This window comes from Phyllobates terribilis, unplaced genomic scaffold (genome assembly GCF_046119375.1).
Source record: "Phyllobates terribilis strain yellow unplaced genomic scaffold, ASM4611937v1 Scaffold_8__6_contigs__length_399053987, whole genome shotgun sequence".
Taxonomy (NCBI): Eukaryota; Metazoa; Chordata; class Amphibia; order Anura; family Dendrobatidae; genus Phyllobates; species Phyllobates terribilis.
In genome coordinates this window covers 197,967,744-197,991,186 of record NW_027362768.1, presented here as the reverse complement: position 1 = coordinate 197,991,186, position 23,443 = coordinate 197,967,744, and the positions used below count along the sequence as shown (strand labels likewise).

General features: G+C 54.4%; 1 long non-coding RNA gene and 2 other non-coding genes across 3 annotated transcripts in view; all 3 read left to right on the top strand.

The window, feature by feature from the left end:
* LOC141157129 (uncharacterized) overlaps positions 1 to 23,443 on the top strand; it is a 101,419-nt gene that overhangs the window by 58,250 nt on the left and 19,726 nt on the right. Inside the window, exons 2-3 of the long non-coding RNA XR_012247747.1 lie at positions 22,333 to 22,462; positions 22,677 to 22,754. This is a non-coding gene — a long non-coding RNA (uncharacterized lncRNA). The remainder of the gene's footprint in view (positions 1 to 22,332; positions 22,463 to 22,676; positions 22,755 to 23,443) is intronic.
* On the top strand, positions 11,420 to 11,534 carry LOC141160490 (U5 spliceosomal RNA). The gene has a single exon (XR_012250247.1). It is a non-coding gene; the product is annotated as a U5 spliceosomal RNA (small nuclear RNA).
* On the top strand, positions 20,723 to 20,837 carry LOC141160486 (U5 spliceosomal RNA). Its single transcript, XR_012250243.1, has one exon. It is a non-coding gene; the product is annotated as a U5 spliceosomal RNA (small nuclear RNA).

The following is a 23,443-nucleotide window of genomic DNA, read 5'->3' as shown; positions in this document are numbered from 1 at the left end:
TACAAAAATTTATAAGATTAAGTCTCCTAATAAATATATCCAGTCCTGATTGTTAAATAGCATGAATTATAATATAAAGTGCTATAGTGCCATATAGAGAGAAAATGTGTGGATCTCACCTATTTTGCATGCAGACACCGTCAGGGATTCTCCGTCCATATCAGCAGATCTTATTCTGGGACTAATACTACCCTGTTGTGCCCCTGGAGGTAGCCCCTGCCCTAACAAGGGCAGTACCCAAGTGTAAACTATCTCATAAAAAAATCCCTCCAGACGTGTTTCTTTTTCCTTATGGAGAAATCGCCAGAGGAGCAGGTTTGGTATTTTGGGGAAGACACAAATGCTGCGAGAGAAAAGGTGACTCCGTGCTTCTAAAGTGCCAAAGTGAATAAAACGAAAACGTCAATGACCCTCACAGTGGTGCGTCTTCATTCCTAGCGGTGCAGAGTGCGGCCACCACTTTTATTCCAACAAGTATATGGGGAGATAGCCCACACATTCACTTCCTCCGTTTAAATAGGTTTACTTTCCCTCCTTCCGGGGCGTCCTATGTCACTTCCGGGGCGTCCTATGTCACTTCCGGGGCGAGGCTTATAGGTTTCCTATATGTATTTGGTTGCTATAGTGAATATTTCAACGGCCTCTCTCTTTCAGGCCCAGTCATTTTAACTATGCTATAATAATGCCATTGCTCTCATCACAATCATTGTTTTGTCCTCCTTATGCGAGTCCGCATTCTTTCCAGCTGCATCATTTCCGGCGGCACGGCGGTCCGCGGACTCAAAACTGAATGATTTTCTCATCATAATCCATAAACTCCACAAAAAAGTCTTCATCTTCACAATATTCACTCAATCCTGTTTCCGATTCACTACCTTTTCCACATTCATATCTACTAATGCTTTCCCTTTCTTTCTCCCATTTTTCCTATTAACCACCATTCCTTCCATGAAAACAGTCTGCTTCCAGTTATCTTCTCTCTTGACTTCTTCTTTCCTCTTTCCACAATCCTCCGAGTACACAAACTTTTCATCTTCACTTCTTCCTGCCAGTTTCCCAATAGCAAAATCCCATTTTCCATCATTTTCCCAACAAGAAACTCCTCACCTTTTTCCATCCAAACAAGAAACCTCCGTTTACTTTTCCAAACTCCAATTTTATTCAAATAGTTATTCTGAAAGTTCACCATACTGTTCATGCTTTTAAATACTGAAGAACTTCTTGTTCCTCCATGAAGGGATCGTCCATAGAGACAATTAGACTCCTCAATTTCCCAACTATTGATCTATCAACACCAAAAACTCTCTTTACATTCCCACAGCTTTCATGCCACGCTCAAAGAAAAAGCAAACACTTTTCCTCAGACTTTAGAGTTACATCAAAGAAATTCCAACTTCGATTTTCCTGCATGAAGGAAAGTCTCCCAACAGATGCTTCATCCAGCAGTCTTCATCTAACAGTCTTCATCCAGCAGATGCTTCATCCAACAGTCTTCATCCAACAGTCTTCATCCAGCAGATGCTTCATCCAGCAGATGCTTCATCCAACAGTCTTCACCCAGCAGTTTTCACCCTGCAGTCTTCATCCAGCAGATGCTTCATCCAGCAGTCTTCATCCAGCAGATGCTTCATCCCGCAGTCTTCATCCAGCAGATGCTTCATCCAGCAGTCTTCATCCAGCAGATGCTTCATCCCGCAGTCTTCATCCAGCAGTCTTCATCCAACAGATGCTTCATCCAGCAGTATTCATCCAGCAGATGCTTCATCCAACAGTCTTCATCCAGCAGATGCTTCATCCAACAGTCTTCATCCAACAGATGCTTCATCCAACAGTCTTCATCCAGCAGATGCTTCATCCAGCAGTCTTCATCCAGCAGTCTTCATCCAGCAATTATCATCCAGCAGATGCTTCATCCAGTAGTCTTCATCCAACAGATGCTTGATCCAACAGTCTTCATCCAGCAGATGCTTCATCCAGCAGTCTTCATCCAGCAATTATCATCCAGCAGATGCTTGATCCAGTAGTCTTCATCCAACAGATGCTTGATCCAACAGTCTTCATCCAGCAGATGCTTCATCCAGCAGTCTTCATCCAGCAGTCTTCATCCAGCCACACAACGCTTTGACTAAATGTCTCTCTTCTCCTTCACTGGGATCAGCCCCCCGAATGGGCAGAACTTCTCTCACCCTCCCCCCAAAGCTAAGTGTGCATTAGTGGAGGGATCTTTCTCAGGTGATCGCTACACCTGGGTCTGCATGTAAGACTCCCTGTGGTGAAGGCTCCACCGGATCTTCTTTCAACACACACAATGGGCCTAGACAATTTTTGAACAATGGTTAGAGGCTCCTGAGATACTAATGAGATTAGTGGAATGCTGGACACTTTACAAGTAAAATTAGTGTACATAAAGTAACGAGCAAGCAGAACATTAATAAAACACAGCCGGGCAAATTTCTAAAAAAAAACCCCACAATAATAATATCCACGGAAACGGTGCCCCGTGCTGGAAAAGTCTCATAGTCTTTAGTAATTGGGCAGCTCCTCACAGTTACTACACACAATTGTGACTTAACGCATTTCAAATTCTTTGGAAGAGAATAACTTCCTTACTCTCCTAGAGGGGGCAGTTGGCAAAAGCGCTGTTGTGGGAGGCATTTTGGATATTAAAATTAGACACAAAGTATCCCAGGGGTATGAACTATAAAAGTGATCTTTTCTATATTTATTGATTGGTCATATTTTGTATTTATCAAAACAATGGTGCATGCACATGTTTTTCCTTATTAAAATATATGCGTCACTCATAGGTCTCCTGTGATTGGCTGTCTAGCTTAAACCAAGACCACTGTCACTACAAAGTTATACTATAATTAAGGGTGTGTAAGACGCCAGGAACGCGTCAGCTTTTTATCCTTCTCTGTCATTTTTATGGGTTGAAGAATAAAGACATTGCTTTTATTTACCCGCTGGAAGTGCGGCTTTCTTCACTCCATTTTCTAAAATATCTAACCTCTCTCTTTCTTCCCATATCTTTCCCTCCTCCTTCAAACCCCATCACAACTCCTTTACTGCAAAATCCATCTCCGGACCAGAACTGCACTGCTGACTACAGACCGGTCTCTAATCACCCCTCATCTCTAAACTCCTGGAACTCTTGGTGCATGTCGTCTCATCCACCATCTCTTAGATCAGAGGTCCCCAACCGCCGGTCCGCGGACCAGGACCGGGCCGTTGGGGTTTTTCAGCCGGTCCGCGGGGAGAGTGGGCCCCTCCAGCCTCCAGCAGGGCCGCCATCAGGGCATGACTGCCCTGACTCCAGTATGGGGCCCGGCCGGTAGGAGCCCCCTCGGAGCCCCCCTCTTGTGCGTCTCTCTCCTCATGGTGCCCCCGGCCGCATGCTAAGCGCCGGGTCCGGGACATCTTAGCGCTGCGCTGCTGCGGCAGCACCTTCATGATTCCCCTGACTTCCGGTCATGTGACGGCGCCGTCACATGGCCGGAAGTCAGGAGAACCTGGTGTCAGCGATTTGGACGAGCGCCAGGATTCTGCAGGGATCGCATGGGGGTAAGTATAACAAGTTTTATTTTTTTTTAAATACAATTAACTAGGAGTGGGGGGAATGGGAGATGCACATGGGGGGAGGGCAGAGATGAGAGATGCACATGGGGGAGGGGAGAGATGAGAGATCCACATGGGGGGGAGGGGAGAGATGAGAGATCCACATGGGGGGGAGGGGAGAGATGAGAGATGCACATGGGGGAGGGGAGAGATGAGAGATCCACATGGGGGGGAGGGGAGAGATGAGAGATGCACATGGGGGAGGGGAGAGATGAGAGATGCACATGGGGGGAGGGGAGAGATGAGAGATGCACATGGGGGGAGGGGAGAGATGAGAGATGCACATGGGAGGGAAGGGAGAGATGAGAGATGCACGGGGGGGTGAGAGATGCACGGGGGGGTGAGAGATGCACGGGGGGTGGATGAGAGATGCACGGGGGGTGGATGAGAGATGCACGGGGGGTGGATGAGAGATGCACGGGGGGTGGATGAGAGATGCACGGGGGGTGGATGAGAGATGCACGGGGGGTGGATGAGAGATGCACGGGGGGGATGAGAGATGCACGGGGGGTGGATGAGAGATGCACGGGGGGTGGATGAGAGATGCACGGAGGGGGATGAGAGATGCACGGAGGGGGATGAGAGATGCACGGAGGGGGATGAGAGATGCACGGAGGGGGATGAGAGATGCACGGGGGTGAGCTGCACATGGGGGGGTGAGAGATGCACATGGGGGGGTTATGTTTACATAACTTTGTTGCCTTATGAAGGGCGGGGGGGGCCCCCAAAAATTTCTTGCACAGGGGCCCACTACAGTCTGTGTCCGCCCCTGGGATGAAGTAAATGCAGCTGAACAGCAGCTGTCAGGACAGCTGCCCTGTCCTGCTGCAGGGCGTGATGGGGCCTCAGTGATGCGGCTCCTGGCACAGCACATTATGTGGAGCTCCTGGCATAGCTCCTGGCGGGGACCTGGTCTACACTATATGATAAGTATGCACTAAACTCCAAATCCCTCCATTACCCCGCCCCCATATGACCAAAGCCCCGCCCACCCCACCCCCTCCTTGCTGGGCCATGGAAAAATGATCTTGCTTCAAGCCGGTCCCTGGTGCAAAAAAGGTTGGGGACCACTGTCTTAGATAATGCTCTTCTTGACCCTTTACAATCCGGTTTCTGCTTTTCACACTCTACTGAAACTGCCCTCACTAAAGTCTCTAATGATCTACTAACAGCTAAATCTAATGGTCACTGCTCCCTGCTGATCTCGTGGATCTCTGCAGCATTTGACACCGTGGACCACCAGTTCCTCCTCACTATGCTCCGCTCTATCAGCCTCAAGGACACCACACTCTCCTGGTTCTACTCCTACCTCTCTGACCGCTCCTTCACTGTATCATCTGCTGGCTCTTCTTCCTCTCCTCTTTCCTTTACTGTTGGGGTCCCCTTCTCCTTTTCTCTGGATTATTCAGGGTTCAGTCCTAGGCCCCCTCCTCTTACTGTCGGGGTTCCTCAGGGTTCAGTCCTAGGTCCCCTCCTCTGTCGGGGATCCTCATTGTTCAGTCCTAGGTCCCTTACTCTTATTGTCCGGGATCCTTAGGGTTCAGTCCTAGGTCCCTTCATCTTACTGGCGGAGTTCCTCAGGGTTCAGTCGTAGGTCCCCTCCTCTAATTGTCAGGGTTCCGTCCTAGGTTCCCTCCTCTTACTGTTGGGGTTCCTCAGGATTCAGTCCTTTGTCCCCTCCTCTTTACTGTCAGGGTTCCTCAGGGTACAATCTTAGGCTCCCACGGTCAGGGTTCAGTCCTAGGCCCCCTCCTCTTACTGTTGGGGTCCCTCAGATTTCAGTTCTAGGTCCCATCCTCTTACTGTTGGGGTCCCTCAGGGTTCAATTCTAGGTCCATCCTCTTACTATTGGGGTCCCTCACGGTTCAGTCTTAAGGCCCCCTTCTCTTCTGTCTATACACTGCTTCTATTGGACAAACCATCAGCAGATTTTGTTTCCAGTCCCATCTCTATGCTGACACAAATTATACACCTCTTCTGCTGACATCTCTCAAAAATTACTTCCGATACCAGTGATTATCCACCCTAACATTATGTCGTCCCTTTATCTAAAACTGAATCTTTCCAAAACTGATCTGCTCATGTTTCCTCCCTCCACTAACCTACCTATACCCGATTTTGCAGTTACCTTGGATGGTTCAGCCATAACTCTCCAGCAGCACGCCCGCTGTCTTGGGGTTATATTTGACACCAAACTTTCCTTTATTCCCTATATCCAATCGCTCATGTCACCTGTATCTTAAGACCATCTCTAGAATTAAACCTTTTGTCACCTTTGAAACTGCAAAATATCTTACTGCCTCTTATTCACTCTCGTCTGGACTACAGCAACTCTCTATTGATTGTTCTCCCCCTAACCAAACTTTATCCTCTCCAATCCGTCCTGCATGCTGTAGCCAGAGTCGTAGTTCTGTCCAGCTGCTACACCGATGCCTTCACATTGTGCCAATCATTACTATTCTGTCCTCACAGGATAGCACGGTGTGCAGTGAGACATATAGCTAAACCCCCTGTCTTCTTTAAGAAAAAGAGAGGCTGTGAACTTGTAACCTTCTTTTATTGATTGTAGATTTGACAGGAAAGAGTGAAACTATAGGATGTAATAACAAGGTATTCAGAACAGGGGCGGAACTACCGCCCGTGCAGCCGGTTCATTGAACGGGGGCCCCGAGGGAGAGGGGGCCCCTCCAGCCTCCAGCAGGGCCGCCATCAGGGCATGTCTGCCCTGACTCCAGTGTGGGGCCCAGCCGGTAGGGGCCCCTTTGGAGCCCCGTTGGGGGACCCCTCTTGTTAGTCTCTCTCCTCATGGGGCCCCCGGCCCCATGCTAAGCGCCGGGTCCGGGACATCTCAGCGCTGCGCTGCGCTCCTGCGGCAGCTCCTTCATGATTCCCCTGATTTCCGGTCATGTGACGGCGCCGTCACATGGCCGGAAGTCAGGAGAACCTGCTGTCAGCGATTTGGACGAGCGCCAGGATTCTGCAGGGATCGCATGGGGGTAAGTATAACAAGTTTTGTTTTTTTCAAAATACAATTTACTAGGAGTGGGGGGAATGGGAGGTGTGTGTGTGTGTGATAAGAGATGCACATGGGGGGGGGGGAGATGATAAAAGATGCACATGGGGTGGGGGGGATGAGAGAGGTGCACATGTGGGGGGAGGGGGATGAGAGAGGTGCATGTGGGGGGAGGGGGATGAGAGAGGTGCACGTGGGGGGAGGGGGATGAGAGAGGTGCACGTGGGGGGGAGATGATAAAAGATGCACATGGGGTGGGGGGGATGAGAGAGGTGCACATGTGGGGGGGGGATAAGAGATGCACATGGGGGGAGATAAGAGATGCACATGGGGGGGGGATAAGAGATGCACATGGGGGGAGATAAGAGATGCACATGGGGGAGGGGGATAAGAGATGCACATGGGGGGATGAGAGAGGTGCACATGTGGGGGAGGGGGATGAGAGATGTGCACATGTGGGGGGATGAGAGATGCACATGGGGGGGATGAGAGATGCACATGGGGGGGATGAGAGATGCACATGGGGGGGATGAGACATGCACATGGGGGGATGAGAGATGCACATGGGGGGATGAGAGATGCACATGGGGGGGATGAGAGAGGGGCACATGGGGGGGAGGGGGATGAGAGAGGGGCACATGTGGGGGAGGGGGATGAGAGAGGGGCACATGGGGGGGTGGTGAGAGCTGCACATGGGGGGGATGAGAGAGGGGCACATGTGGGGGAGGGGGATGAGAGAGGGGCACATGTGGGGGAGGGGGATGAGAGAGGGGCACATGTGGGGGAGGGGGATGAGAGATGTGCACATGGGGGGTGGTGAGAGCTGCTCATGGGGGGATGAGAGCTGCACATGGGGGAATTGGGAGAAAATGAGCTGCACATGGGGGAATTGGGAGTAGGGGGATAATGAGCTGCACATAATGAATGTGGGGTGGGGGAGAGTAAATGATAAATGACGATGGGGTGGGGAGAGCACGGACATGATATAATGAATTGGGGCAGGGGGTGCATGTAAATAATGAATGCAGGGAGCAGGAAGTATAGAGTAGAGGTTCTAATTAAATTATATATTAAGTGCCTATTTACAGTTAATGGGGGCACCGTGGTGGATTACAATTTATATTTGGAATGGTAGGTTGCATAATAACTAACCATATATTGATGGTGGATGCACGTCTGTATTCAGCTGCGTAATGTAGAAGTTGGGGAATGTGCTCTAGATAACTGTGTTATTTTATGCAGAGACGAGTCCTGGCTGGAAGACGTGATGGCGGTCTGTGCTGGATGAAGGAGAAAAGCGTAGCTGAAGGACTTCACCTAGAGACGTCACCAGTGAGTCAGTGCATTACATGTACACTTACACTATATACTATGTACCGGGCTCCTGTGTATAATGTCACTGGTGATCACTGTATTACCTGTACACTATATACAGAGCTCCTGTGTATAATGTCACTGGTGATCACTGTATTACCTGTACACTGACACTATATACAGAGCTCCTGTGTATAATGTCACTGGTGATCACTGTATTACCTGTACACTGACAATATATACAGAGCTCCTGTGTATAATGTCACTGGTGATCCCTGTATTACCTGTACACTATATACAGAGCTCCTGTGTATAATGTCACTGGTGATCCCTGTATTACCTGTACACTATATACAGAGCTCCTGTGTATAATGTCACTGGTGATCACTGTATTACCTGTACACTGACAATATATACGGAGCTCCTGTGTATAATGTCACTGGTGATCCCTGTATTACCTGTACACTATATACAGAGCTCCTGTGTATAATGTCACTGGTGATCCCTGTATTACCTGTACACTATATACAGAGCTCCTGTGTATAATGTCACTGGTGATCACTGTATTACCTGTACACTGACACTATATACAGAGCTCCTGTGTATAATGTCACTGGTGATCACTAGATTACCTGGACACTTACATTATACATACCATGTATAGAGCTCCCGTGTATAATGACACTTATGGTAATATTAGTAATGTGGTGGTAATATTAGTAATGTGGTGGTAATATGTGGTCTGGTCATGGTGTGGCAGTTTTTCTCCCTTCTGTGTGGTATTATTCGGTCACTATGTTGTGGTAATATGTGGTCTGGTGATGGTGTGGCGGTATTCCCTGTATGTGGTATTATTGGTCATTTTAAAAAAAAATGTATATGACACATTCCCTTAAAGAAAACTAAATAAAAATATATCTAAAAAGAGTATTGGATATTTTAAGAAAATTTTAATAGGTTAGAGTAGGGCCCAGCCAGAAGAGTCTACCTTATCGTGGTGGCGGCTTTAAAAATCTTTTGGCCAAAACAAAAGCTGTTGGCTATGTATGTGGCACCGTCACATGGCCGAACGTCAGGAGAGCCTGGTGGCAGCGACGTGGACGAGCGCCAGGATTCTGCAGGGATCGCATGGGGGTAAGTATAACAAGTTTTATTTTTCTTAAATACAATTAATTAACTAGGAGTGGGGGGGATGAGAGATGCACATGGGGGGGGTGAGAGATGCACATGGGGGGGTGAGAGATGCACATGGGGGGGTGAGAGATGCACATGGGGGGGATGAGAGATGCACATGGGGGGGATGAGAGATGCACATGGGGGGGTGAGAGATGCACATGGGGGGGATGAGAGATGCACATGGGGGGGATGAGAGATGCACATGGGGGGATGAGAGATGCACATGGGGGGGTGAGAGATGCACATGGGGGGGTGAGAGATGCACATGGGGGGGTGAGAGATGCACATGGGGGGATGAGAGATGCACATGGGGGGGATGAGAGATGCACATGGGGGGGTGAGAGATGCACATGGGGGGGTGAGAGATGCACATGGGGGGGTGAGAGATGCACGGGGGGGGGGGTATGAGAGATGCACGGGGGGGGGGATGAGAGATGCATCCGGGGGGTGAGCTGCACATGGGGGGGTGAGAGCTGCACATGGGGGGGTTATGTTTACATAACTTTGTTGCCTTATGAAGCGCAGGGGGGGGCCCCCAAAAATTTCTTGCACAGGGGCCCACTACAGTCTGTGTCCGCCCCTGATTCAGAACATATACTGTACAATACATAGATACAGGTAATCTGCAATACAGTATAACATGAGGTAATACAAACTGATCACACCTATTTAATACATCAACATACTTCTAATGTGCATTGTACCTCTTACACTGCATACTAACACATAGTAACTTACCAACTATGCTTAGGATAGGCTGTTTGAGGAGCATAAGACAGGAGATGAGTGGTCTGATACCTCTTCAAGAGAATGCAGGAAATGGCTGCTGGTATTTCTGCAGTGTCATAATATCAAGTCCACAATGCATTTCAATATTCCCAGAATGCCTCAGAAACTCCCAAAATACATTACAAACTGAAACTAAAATGTTTACATTAAATGGTCACCAGATGGTGCTGTTACCAAACAAACAAAGTTCAATACATAAGAATGTGTAATGAACATAAACATGTATTTCAATAGCTTGGCAGTATTGTCAGGACAGGACAATTACACTGGTTGCCCATTTTCTACAGAGTCCTATATAAACTCATAACGCTCACCCACAAAGCTCTCCACAGTTCTGCACCACCCTACATTTCCTGCTCATCATTCTACCACCCTACCCATGTTCTCCATTCAGCAACTGTTCTAAGACTGATATCCTCCATAATCCAAATCTCCCACTTCCATCACCAAGACTTCTCTCGTGCTGCACCAGATATCTGGAATGCTCTACTCCAGCCGATCCGACTAATACCTAGCCCTCACATTTTTAATTGTGCTTTGAGTTTCTGGTTCTGGCTTATATCCCAAGTCATGTGATAAGGCTCCTTAAAGGGTCACTATTGACTTTTAGGATTGCTACTTCCTGCAGGTGGCGCTAGAGTTCTGATCCTCTTCCTCTCTGAAGAGACAGTTTGCATAATTGTGCTTTAAAAACACATCTCTTTAGACAGGCTCATCACCTCAATTCACCAGCCTAACCCTCCCGTTTCCTTTCTACATTTTCCAGACTCTGCTCCGTCCTATTGGTCTCCACTTCCTCCATGCACCCAATAGCACTTATCCAGATCCCGGCTGATGACCGGATCACGCAGCTTTATATCATAACTCCTATTTATTATACTGTTGGCCCGTACAGGACAAGCACTTTTATTTTTACCTGTCGTGTCCCCCATATTTCCTCATAGATTGTAGCAGCCAGACCCTCGCTCCTACTGTATCTGATGAACTATGTGTTACTCTGTGATGTCTTTATTGTCTGTAAGAGTCCTGGCTTAATTCTACAGCACTGCTGATTATGTTGGTGCTATAGAAAGATTATTATTACTGCGCCAACATGGAATTAAACACTCTGCCCCCGGAACTTTCTGTCACCTTTCAGGGCTCCTCTGTTCCTGCCGCTTTCCTTCCATCCCTCGCCGGCTTCACACTGAGTCTTTACTTTGCTAAACTATTTAACAGCATCTGAAACTTCCCCTGAATGGAGGAATGACTCCGCATCTCTACGGAAACCTTGTGACCGCCTCCTGCTGTGATTTGCATATCTCCCAGGATGCACCTGACCGTCCTCTGAATTGCAACGTTTTCTCATTATTTTTTTGTTAGTTCTTGTAGTAAAGTTCAGTAACAGATCAGATACATTGTGTCCGGGGGCCGGAGGAGGTGACCCCACAATCCATCCAGGAGCCGTCCTCTCCGCGGGTGTGATGAGTGCAGCGCAGGCCCCGGGTGACGCCGGCCGCTCTCCTCTCTATACTCTGGTTTCTCTTCAGATCGAATAAATCTTTCGCCTTTTACTAAAGATTTCCGTGGAGAGAAACAATTATGAGTTTCTTATAATTTTTTGATGCCTGGCGCTCGCTGGGCTTCCTGTACTGGTGAAAAGTAGAAGTGTCTTATGTGGGGTCTGGGGTGGGTACTGGGCCCTGCAGTGATTGGAGTCTGGCATCTCACAGTGGTTGGGTCCTGGGGTGAGTCCGGCATCTCACAGTGATTGGGGCCTGGGTTGGGTCCTGCGTCCCGCAGTGATTGGGGTCTGGGGTGGGTCCTGCGCCCCGCAGTGATTGGGGCCTGTGGTTGGTTCTGCACCCCGCAGTGATTGGAGCCTGGGGTGGGTCTGGCATCTCACAGTGGTTGGGTCCTGGGGTGAGTCCAGCGTCTCACAGAGATTGGGGCCTGGGGTGGGTCCTGCGTCCCGCAGTGATTGGGGTCTGGGGTGGGTCCTGCGCCCCGCAGTGATTGGGGCCTGTGGTGGGTTCTGCGTCCCGCAGTGATTGGGGCCTGTGGTGGGTCCTGCGTCCCGCAGTGATTGGGGTCTGGGGGAATCCTGCGCCCCGCAGTAATTGGGGCCTGTGGTTGGTTCTGCACCCCGCAGTGATTGGGGCCTGGGGTGGGTCTGGCATCTCACAGAGATTGGGGCCTGGGGTGGGTCCTGCGTCCCGCAGTGATTGGGGTCTGGGGTGGGTCCTGCGCCCCGCAGTGATTGGGGCCTGTGGTGGGTTCTGTACCCCGCAGTGATTGGGGCCTGGGATGGGTCTGGCATCTCACAGTGGTTGGGTCCTGGGGTGAGTCCGGCATCTCACAGTGATTGGGGTGGGTCCTTCGCCCCGCAGTGATTGGGGCCTGGGGTGGTTCCACCATCTTGCAGCAATTGGATTTGCCGCCATGTTAAACAGATATATTGGTGTCTGAAGTCACAGACACACTCAGTTTTTTTTGGAGGGGAACAAAATACCAAAAGGTTAATAAGACGCGTATTTGTACAGTCTGACTGAGGAAAAAAAAAATAAATAAAGGATATAGATGAAAAAAAAAAAAAGGATTTTTCCTGGCCCCCGACACCTGGTGCTAAGTCCAGCAATTTGACCAGCAGGAACACACAGGACTGTAATGCAGTGTTTGCTGGTATAACCACTGCATCTCCTATACAGCCTGCCTGCCTGATATCTGGGATGGATATTAGTCTTGAGAAGGACTGTTTGTTTGATTTGGCAGCCTTTACAGACCCTACACTACCTATTTTGCACTATATATCTCTCCCCTAACTCAGCAGCACTGACCCTACACTGGCTGATCAAGAGCGACTGTGTCCAAGATGGCGGCGCCCGGTTTTAAATACTCGAGGTGACGCTGTGCGGCCAGCCAATCACTGTAATGTCCACAAACAACATGGCTGCGGCATTAGTGACTGGCTGGCAATCCCTGCATGTTCATTGGCTCTGTAAAGAGCGCCAAACGTGCAGGGCGGACACCCGAGCTCCCGCCCGAGTAACCCGGAAATGCTCGGTGCTCGCCGAACATCCCGAGTAGTGAGATGCTCGGGCGAGTACCGAGCAGTGTCGAGCATGCTCGCTCAACACTAATCACGATCATGTGACCATGATGTCACTGCAGGCCTTGCAGTCTGAAGAGTTTCAGGACCTGGCCACTGACCCTCCCCCATCAGAGTGATAGAAGCACTCAATGGCCGGTGCTCCTGTACAGAGCCTGAGGGGGAGCCAGAGACCGGCACCTACCTAGCTGAGCTGCCAGATAAGTTCTCCTGTATCCACTTGTGTGCTGTGCTGCTCCTGCCACCCGCCTCCTCCTGCTCCTGCCAGCCTTCCCCTGTTCCTGCCAGCTCCCAGCAGAGGAGGGCCGGGAGGTGTCTGCTGGGACAGTGCTGCTGTGAGCAGGAGAAGCTGCAGCTCATATTGTAGGACATCTTCATTCCTTCATAAATCAGTGTGTGTAAGTGAGGAGGGTGCGCGCGGCGTGCGTCTGTGTGAGGGGGGTGCGCGCGGCGTGCGTCTGTGTGAGGGGGGTGCGCGCGGCATGCGTCTGTGTGAGGGGGGTGCGCGTCTGCGTGAGGGGGGTGCGCGCGGCGAGCGTCTGTGTGAGGGGGGTGCGCGCGGTGCGCGTCTGTGTGAGGGGGGTGCGCGCGGCGCGCGTCTGTGTGAGGGGGGTGCGCGCAGCGCGTCTGTGTGAGGGGGGTGCGCGCGGCGCGCGTCTGTGTGAGGGGGTGCGCGCAGCGCGTCTGTGTGAGGGGGGTGCGCGCAGCGCGTCTGTGTGAGGGGGGTGCGCGCGGCGTGCGTCTGTGTGAGGGGGGTGCGCGCGGCATGCGTCTGTGTGAGGGGGGTGCGCGCGGCATGCGTCTGTGTGAGGGGGGTGCGCGTCTGCGTGAGGGGGGTGCGCGCGGCGCGCGTCTGTGTGAGGGGGGTGCGCGCGGCGCGCGTCTGTGTGAGGGGGGTGCGCGCGGTGCGCGTCTGTGTGAGGGGGGTGCGCGCGGCGCGCGGCTGTGTGAGGGGGGTGCGCGCAGCGCGTCTGTGTGAGGGGGGTGCGCGCGGCGCGCGTCTGTGTGAGGGGGGTGCGCGCGGCGCGCGTGTGTGTGAGGGGGGTGCTCGCGGCGCGTGTGTGTGTGAGGGGGGTGCGCGCGGCGCGTGTGTGTGAGGGGGGTGCACGCGGCGCGTGTGTGTGTGAGGGGGGTGCGCGCGGCGCGTGTGTGTGTGAGGGGGGTGCGCGCGGCGCGTGTGTGTGAGGGGGGTGCGCGCGGCGCGTGTGTGTGAGGGGGGTGCGCAGCGCGTGTGAGTGAGGGGGGTGCGCAGCGTGTGTGAGTGAGGGGGGTGAGCAGCGTGTGTATGTGAGGGGGGTGTGCAGTGTGTGTCTGTGAGAGATTTGTATGTGTTTGTATGAATGTTTCTTGTCCTGCATACATGTGCTGTGTGTATCTGCTGAGCATTTGTGCAGTGTGTCTGCCGTGTACGTGTGTGCCTTGTAAATGTGTGTATATAAGTGAGTATGTTTATAGATTTTATTACATTATTCTACCTTGTATATATGTTAATAGTATATGCAGATGGTCGGGTGCAGACACACAGGGGCAGTATGTGACACACTGTGTGTGTGTTCATGATCCACATGTATAAATCCCGGCAGTGTGCCCACCATTCTTCCTCAGCCGGTGTAAAGAGGCCGGGAAACCAACGTCGAATGACTTCAATATTGTGGATCTCGCTCATTAAACGGCCTGAACTCAGCGCAGGTAAATACAACCGAAATGTTTGAGTGTGATGGTGCAGAATGTCAGCATTTAGGGCCCCACATTAAACTTTTGCCCAGCGCCCCACTTTGCCTAAAATCGGCCCTGTTGACCAGTATCAGCGGCTGCCGGGACTGACAGCCGGGACTTCCCCCGACCAGTGACAGCGGCTGCCGGGACTTCCCCCGAGCAGTGAGAGCGGCTGCCGGGACTGACAGTAGGGACTTCCCCCAACCAGTATCAGCGGCTGCCGGGACTGACAGACAGGACTTCCCCCGACCAGTGACAGCGGCTGCTGGGACTGACAGATGGGACTTTCCCCGACCAGTGACAGCGGCTGCCGGGACTTCCCCCGAGCAGTGAGAGCGGCTGCCGGGACTGACAGTAGGGACTTCCCCCAACCAGTATCAGCGGCTGCCGGGACTGACAGACAGGACTTCCCCCGACCAGTGACAGCGGCTGCTGGGACTGACAGATGGGACTTTCCCCGACCAGTGACAGCGGCTGCTGGGACTGACAGATGGGACTTTCCCCGACCAGTAACAGCGGCTGCCGGGACTGACAGACGGGGCTTCCCCAGACCAGTGACAGCGGCTGCCGGGACTGACAGCCGGGACTTCCCCAGACCAGTGACAGCGGCTGCCGGGACTGACAGATGGGACTTTCCCCAGACCAGTGACAGCGGCTGCCGGGACTGACAGATGGGACTTTCCCCAGACCAGTGACAGCGGCTGCCGGGACTGACAGATGGGACTCCGCAGTGATTTGGGCCCGTGGTGGGTTCTGCACCCCGCAGTGATTGGGGCCTGGGGTGGGTCTGGCATCTCACAGTGGTTGGGTCCTGGGGTGAGTCCGGCGTCTCACAGTGATTGGGGCCTGGGGTGGGTCTGGCATCTCACAGTGGTTGGGTCCTGCGTCCCGCAGTGATTGGGGTCTGGGGTGGGTCCTGCACCCCGCAGTGATTGGGGTCTGGGGTGGGTCCTGCGCCCCGCAGTGATTGGGGTCTGGGGTGGGTCCTGCGCCCCGCAGTGATTGGGGCCTGTGGTGGGTTCTGCACCCCGCAGTGATTGGGGCCTGGGGTGGGTCTGGCATCTCACAGTGGTTGGGTCCTGGAGTGAGTCCGGCGTCTCACAGAGATTGGGGCCTGGGGTGGGTCCCTTGGGGTCTGGGGTGGGTCCTGCGCCCCGCAGTGATTGGGGCCTGTGGTGGGTTCTGTACCCCGCAGTGATTGGGGCCTGGGATGGGTCTGGCATCTCACAGTGGTTAGGTCCTGGGGTGAGTCCGGCATCTCACAGTGATTGGGGTGGGTCCTTCGCCCCGCAGTGATTGGGGCCTGGGGTGGTTCCACCATCTTGCAGCAATTGGATTTGCCGCCATGTTAAACAGATATATTGGTGTCTGAAGTCACAGACACACTCAGTTTTTTTTGGAGGGGAACAAAATACCAAAAGGTTAATAAGACGCGTATTTGTACAGTCTGACTGAGGAAAAATTAAATAAATACAGGATTTAGATGAAAAAAAAAAAAAGGATTTTTCCTGGCCCCCGACACCTGGTGCTAAGTCTAGCAATTTGACCAGCAGGAGCACACAGGACTGTAATGCAGTGTTTGCTGGTATAACCACTGCATCTCCTATACAGCCTGCCTGCCTGATATCTGGGATGGATATTAGTCTTGAGAAGGACTGTTTGTTAGATTTGGCAGCCTTTACAGACCCTACACTAACTATTTCGCAATATATATCGCTCCCCTAACTCAGCAGCACTGTCCCTACACTGGCTGATCCGGACCGACTGTGTCCAAGATGGCGGCGCCCGGTTTTAAATACTCGAGGTGACGCTGTGCGGCCAGCCAATCACTGTAATGCCCACAAACAATATGGCTGCGGCATTACAGTGACTGGCTGGCAATCCCTACATATTCATTGGCTCTGTAAAGAGCGCCAAACGTGCAGGGCGGAGACCCAAGCTCCCGCCCGAGTAACCCGGAAATGCTCGGTGCTCGCCGAACATCCCGAGTAGTGAGATGCTCGGGCGAGTACCGAGCAGTGTCGAGCATGCTCGCTCAACACTAATCACGATTGTGTGACCATGATGTCACTGCAGGCCTTGCAGTCTGAAGAGTTTCAGGACCTGGCCACTGACCCTCCCCCATCAGAGTGATAGAAGCACTCATTGGCCGGTGCTCCTGTACTCCTGCACAGAGCCTGAGGGGGAGCCAGAGACCGGCACCTACCTAGCTGAGCTGCCAGATAAGTTCTCCTGTATCCACTTGTGGGCTGTGCTGCTCCTGCCACCCGCCTCCTCCTGCTCCTGCCAGCCTTCCACTGCTCCTGCCAGCTCCCAGCAGAGGAAGGTCGGGCGGTGTCTGCTGGGACAGTGCTGCTGTGAGCAGGAGAAGCTGCAGCTCATATTGTAGAACATCTTCATTCCCTCATAAATGAGTGTGTGTAACTGAGGGGGGTGCGCGCGGGGCGCGTCAGAGAGGGGGGTGAGCGCGGCGCGCGTCAGAGAGGGGGGTGCGCGCGGCGCGCGTCAGAGAGGGGGGTGCGCGCGGCGCGCGTCAGAGAGGGGATGGCGCGCGGCGCGCGTCTGTGAGGGGGGTGCGCAGCGCGCGTGCGTGTGTGAGGGGGGTGCGCAGCGCGCGTGCGTGTGTGAGGGGGGTGCGCAGCGTGCGTGTGTGTGTGAGGGGGGTGCGCAGCGCGCGTGTGTGTGTGGGTGAGGGGGGTGCGCAGCGCGCGTGTGTGTGTGTGTGAGGGGGTGCGCAGCGCGCGTGTGCGTGTGTGAGGGGGGTGCGCAGCGCGCGTGTGCGTGTGTGAGGGGGGTGCGCAGCGCGCGTGTGTGAGGGGGGTGCGCAGCGCGCGTGTGCGTGTGTGAGGGGGGTGCGCAGCGCGCGCGTGTGCGTGTGTGAGGGGGGTGCGCAGCGCGCGCGTGTGCGTGTGTGAGGGGGGTGCGCAGCGCGCGTGTGTGTGTGCGTGAGGGGGGTGCGCAGCGCGCGTGTGTGTGTGTGCGTGAGGGGGGTGCGCAGCGCGCGTGTGTGCGTGAGGGGGGTGCGCAGCGCGCGTGTGTGTGCGTGAGGGGGGTGCGCAGCGCGCGTGTGTGTGCGTGAGGGGGGTGCGCAGCGCGCGTGTGTGTGCGTGAGGGGGGTGCGCAGCGCGCGTGTGTGTGCGTGAGGGGGGTGCGCAGCGCGCGTGTGTGTGCGTGAGGGGGGTGCGCAGCGCGCGTGTGTGTGCGTGAGGGGGTGCGCAGCGCGCGTGTGTGTGCGTGAGGGGGTGCGCAGCGCGCGTGTGTGTGCGTGAGGGGGGTGCGCAGCGCGCGTGTGTGTGAGGGGGGTGCGCAGCGCGCTTGTGTGTGAGGGGGGTGCGCAGCGCGCTTGTGTGTGAGGGGGGTGCGAAGCGCGCTTGTGTGTGAGGGGGGTGCGCAGCGCGCTTGTGTGTGAGGGGGGTGCGCAGCGCGCTTGTGTGTGAGGGGGGTGCGCAGCGCGCGTGTGTGTGAGGGGGGTGCGCAGCGCGCGTGTGTGTGAGGGGGGTGCGCAGCGCGCGTGTGTGTGAGGGGGGTGCGCAGCGCGCGTGTGTGTGAGGGGGGTGCGCAGTGCGTGTGAGGGGGTGCGCAGCGCGCGTGTGTGTGAGGGGGTGCGCAGCGCGCGTGTGTGTGAGGGGGTGTGCAGCGCGCGTGTGTGTGAGGGGGTGCGCAGCGCGCGTGTGTGTGAGGGGGTGCGCAGCGCGCGTGTGTGTGAGGGGGGTGCGCAGCGCGCGTGTGTGAGGGGGGTGCGCAGCGCGTGTGTGTGAGGGGGGTGCGCAGCGAGTGTGTGTGAGGGGGTGCGCAGCGAGTGTGTGAGGGGGGTGCGCAGCGCGTGTGTGTGAGGGGGGTGCGCAGCGCGTGTGTGTGAGGGGGGTGCGCAGCGCGTGTGTGTGAGGGGGGTGCGCAGCGTGTGTATGTGAGGAGGGTGTGCAGTGTGTGTCTGTGAGAGATTTGTATGTGTTTATATGAATGTTTCTTGTCCTGCATACATGTGCTGTGTGTAATGTGTGTATCTGCTGAGCATTTGTTGTGCAGTGTGTCTGCCGTGTACGTGTGTATGTTTATAGATTTTATTACATTATTCTACCTTGTATATATGTTAATAGTATATGCAGATGGTCGGGTGCAGACACACAGGGGCAGTATGTGACACACTGTGTGTGTTCATGATCCACATGTATAAATCCCGGCAGTGTGCCCACCATTCTTCCTCAGCCAGTGTAAAGAGGCCGGGAAACCAGCGTCGAATGACTTCAATATTGTGGATCTCGCTCATTAAACGGCCTGAACTCAGCGCAGGTAAATACAACCGAAATGTTTGAGTGTGATGGTGCAGAATGTCAGCATTTAGGGCCCCACATTAAACTTTTGCCCAGCGCAAAAGCTAAAACCGGCCCTGTCGACCAGTATCAGCGGCTGACGGGACTGACAGCCAGGACTTCCCCCGATCAGTGACAGCGGCTGCCGGGACATCCCCCGAGCAGTGAGAGTGGCTGCCGGGACTGACAGTAGGGACTTCCCCCGACCAGTATCAGCGGCTGCCGGGACTGACATCCGGGACTTCCCCCGACCAGTGACAGCGGCTGCCGGGACTGACATCCGGGACTTCCCCCGACCAGTGACAGCTGCTGCCGGGACTGACAGACGGGACTCCCTCCGACCAGTGACAGCGGCTGCTGGGACTGACAGACGGGACTTCCCCAGACCAGTGACAGCGGCTGCCGGGACTGACAGACGGGACTTCCCCAGACCAGTGGCAGCGCCTGCCGGGAATCCCCCCCCCCCCCGACCAGTGACAGCGGCTGCCGAGACTGACAGACGGGACTCCCCCAACCAACGACAGCGGCTGCCGGGACTGACAAACGGGACTCCCCCCGAGCAGTGACAGCAGCTGCCGGGACTGACAGCCGGGACTCCCACCGAGCAGTGACAGCAGCTGCCGGGACTCCCCCCGAGCAGTGACAGCAGCTGCCGGGACTGACAGCCGGGACTCCCCCCGAGCAGTGACAGCAGCTGCCGGGACTGACAGCCGGGACTCCCCCCGAGCAGTGACAGCAGCTGCCGGGACTGACAGCCGGGACTCCCCCCGAGCAGTGACAGCAGCTGCCGGGACTGACCAATGGGACTCCCCCCCGACCAGTGACAGCAGCTGCCGGGACTGACAGACGGGACTCCCCCGACCAACGACAGCGGCTGTCAGACGGTACTCCCCCCGACCAGAGACAGCGGCTGCCGGGACTCCCCCCGAGCAGTGACAGCAGCTGCCGGGACTGACAGACGGGACTCCCCCCGACCAGTGACAGCGGCTGCCGGGACTGACAGATGGGACTCCCCCATAGAACATCACATAATCCAGAACAGACAGGACCGGACCCCACATAGGCGGACCACCCAGACCTCTAAGAACATCATTCAGGACCCCATAACAGAGATCATGCCCTCTACACAGAAAACTCCCTCCACAGCCCCAAAGCCAGATGACACATTACCAGGACCCCCAAACCAGCAGAATAATCCCCTCCCAGCCCCCGAGTCACCCGCTGGACTCTACACCGCCCCATTACTCCCTGCTCTCTCCTGCTGCTCCTCTCTTTCGTCACATGCTCGTCCTCAGCGCGGGAGCGCCCATCCGCGTGCACGCTGCTTTCCCGCCTTCTGTACATGGCGCGTAACCGCGGAGACACGTGATCACATAACGTCACACCTACCAGGCGCCCATACACTCCAGCATATACCTAGTAGAGGCAGGAAACAGTCACTGCTCTGATTTCCACTCTAGCGCTATGTCTCCGCCCCCAGCAGGTTATGTGCATATACCCATGATGCCTCACTGTGTCCACGCTGCGCTCTTCTCCTTTAGTCGCTCTTTCGGTTCCGCTAATCGGTGCTCGTTGCTTTTGAGGCGGGAGCCCGTCACCAGTCACATGGGTGGTCGGTACAATAAGTATATGGCGGGTCTCCATGATGTAGCCAAGGTCGCTGCGCGGTCGGTACCGGGGTGGCGGCCATTCTCCTCTATACTCTGGTTTCTCTTCAGATCGAATAAATCTTTCGCCTTTTACTAAAGATTTCCGTGGAGAGGAACAATTATGAGTTTCGTATAATTTTTTGATGCCCGGCGCTCGCTGGGCTTCCTGCACTGGTGAAAAGCAGAGAAGAGTATGTGCCTGGAGGGGGTGCTGTGTGCATGAGGGTCACAGGTCAGTGCTGATCTGTACACTAGAGGGTGCTGTGTGCTGAGGGTCACAGGTCAGTGCTGATCTATCCACTAGAGGGCGCTGTGTGCATTAGGGTCACAGGTCCAGTGCTTATCTCTCCACTAGAGGGTGCTGTACACACGAGGCTGGTCAGTGCTGATCTCTCCACTACAGGGCGCTGTGTTCATGAGAGTCACAGGTCAGGGCTGATCTCTCCACTAGAGGGTGCTGTACATACAAGGCTGGTCAGTGCTGATCTCTCCACTAGAGGGCGCTGTGTGCATGAGTCACAGGTCAGTGCTAATCTCTCCACTAGAGGGCGCTGTGTCCATGAGGGTCACATGTCAGTGCTGATCTCTCCACTAGAGGGTGCTGTACACACGAGGCTAGCTAGTGCTGATCTCTCCACTAGAGGGCGCTGTGTGCATGAGGGTCACAGGTCAGTTCTGATCTCTCCACTAGAGGGCGCTGTGTGCATGAGGGAAAGGACACAGGTCAGTGCTGATCTCTCCACTAGAGGGTGCTGTGTGCATGAGGGTCACAGATCAGTGCTGATCTCTCCACTAGAAGGCGCTGTGTGCATCAGGGTCACAGGTCAGTGCTGATCTTTCCACTAGAGGTCGCTTTGTGCATTAGGGTCACAGGTCAGTGCTGATCTCTCCACTAGAGGGCGCTGTGTGCATGAGGGTCACAGGTCAGTTCTGATCTCTCCACTAGAGGGCGCTGTGTGCATGAGGGTCACAGGTCAGTTCTGATCTCTCCACTAGAGGGCGCTGTGTGCATGAGGGAAAGGACACAGGTCAGTGCTGATCTCTCCACTAGAGGGTGCTGTGTGCATGAGGGTCACAGATCAGTGCTGATCTCTCCACTAGAAGGCGCTGTGTGCATCAGGGTCACAGGTCAGTGCTGATCTTTCCACTAGAGGTCGCTTTGTGCATTAGGGTCACAGGTCAGTGCTGATCTCTCCACTAGAGAGCGCTGTGTGCATGAGTGTCACAGGTCAGTGATCTCTCCTCTAGAGGGCGCTGTGTGCATGAGAGTCACACGTCAGTGCTGATCTCTCCACTAGAGGGCGCTGTGTGCATGAGGGAAAGGACACAGGTCAGTGCTGATCTCTCCACTAGAGGGCGCTGTGTGCATGAGGGTCACAGGTCAGTGATCTCTCCACTAGAGGGCGCTGTGTGCATGAGGGTCACAGGTCAGTGCTGATCTCTCCACTAGAGGGCGCTGTGCACACAAGGCAGTGGTCAGTGCTGATCTCTCCACTAGAGGGCGCTGTACACATGAGGCTGTGGTCAGTACTGATCTCTCCACTAGAGGGCGCTGTGCACACGAGGCTGGTCAGTGCTGATCTCTCCATTAGAAGGTGCTGGTGTACGACGTACCCTTCATGTTGGTGCTGTGACGTCAGCCGCTACTTCTCCCCCTAGGATGTTGGCGCGGGAGTCCTCCAAGCTGTGTGACCAGATGATCCGGCTGAGGGTTGTACATCACCTGCTGTACGTCATGGGAAACATGGATCACACGGAGAGTCAGAGACAGGCCAGCCTCGCCGTGCAGGTGAGATCCGCAGGTTATCCCACACCTGACACCCGCACTACTTCCAGATGTGAGTGGAGTGTAGACTGCGGTGCGCTCTTGTTTCACCTCATTCCGGCGCTCACACTCCACAGCCCATCAGAATTGTGCTCTCATTGGGTGTCGTGCTGCGATCTCATTGGCTGCTGTCAGTGACCGATCGGATCTGATCTGCTGATTCTTCCTCACTTTTCAGTACTTTGCATCTGTGTCCCCAGTTGTTGAGGAACAAGTGAGGCTCGCCATTGGGGAGAAGCTCTTCCAGATGCTGATGGTAAGATGCGGGTTCTGTCATGTCACCGGAGCCGGCGCAACCCCCCATCCTGTCCGCTCCCCATCACCCGTCTGTCACTGTTATGTCCTTCATTGTCATTTATAGTTTGTGCATAACCTCCTCACGTTACATCGTGTCTTATCCTTCAGAGCTGCAGTCATTATTCTGCCGTTACATAGTCTTATCCTCCAAAGCTGCAGTCACTATTCTGCCGTTACATCGTGTCTTATCCTTCAGAGCTGCAGTCATTATTCTGCCGTTACATCGTGTCTTATCCTTCAGAGCTGCAGTCACTATTCTGCCGTTACATCGTGTCTTATCCTTCAGAGCTGCAGTCACTATTCTGCCGTTACATCGTGTCTTATCCTCCAGAGCTGCAGTCACTATTCTGCCGTTACATCGTGTCTTATCCTTCAGAGCTGCAGTCACTATTCTGCTGTGACAGCGGCTGCCGAGACTGACAGACGGGACTCCCCCCGACCAGTGACAGCGGCTGCCGGGACTGACAGACGGGACTCCCCCCGACCAGTGACAGCGGCTGCCGGGACTGACAGACGGGACTCCCCCCCCGACCAGTGACAGCGGCTGCCGGGACTGACAGACGGGACTCTCCCGGACCAGTGACAGCGGCTGCCGGGGCTGACAGACGGGACTCCCCCCGACCAGTGACAGCGGCTGCCGGGACTGAC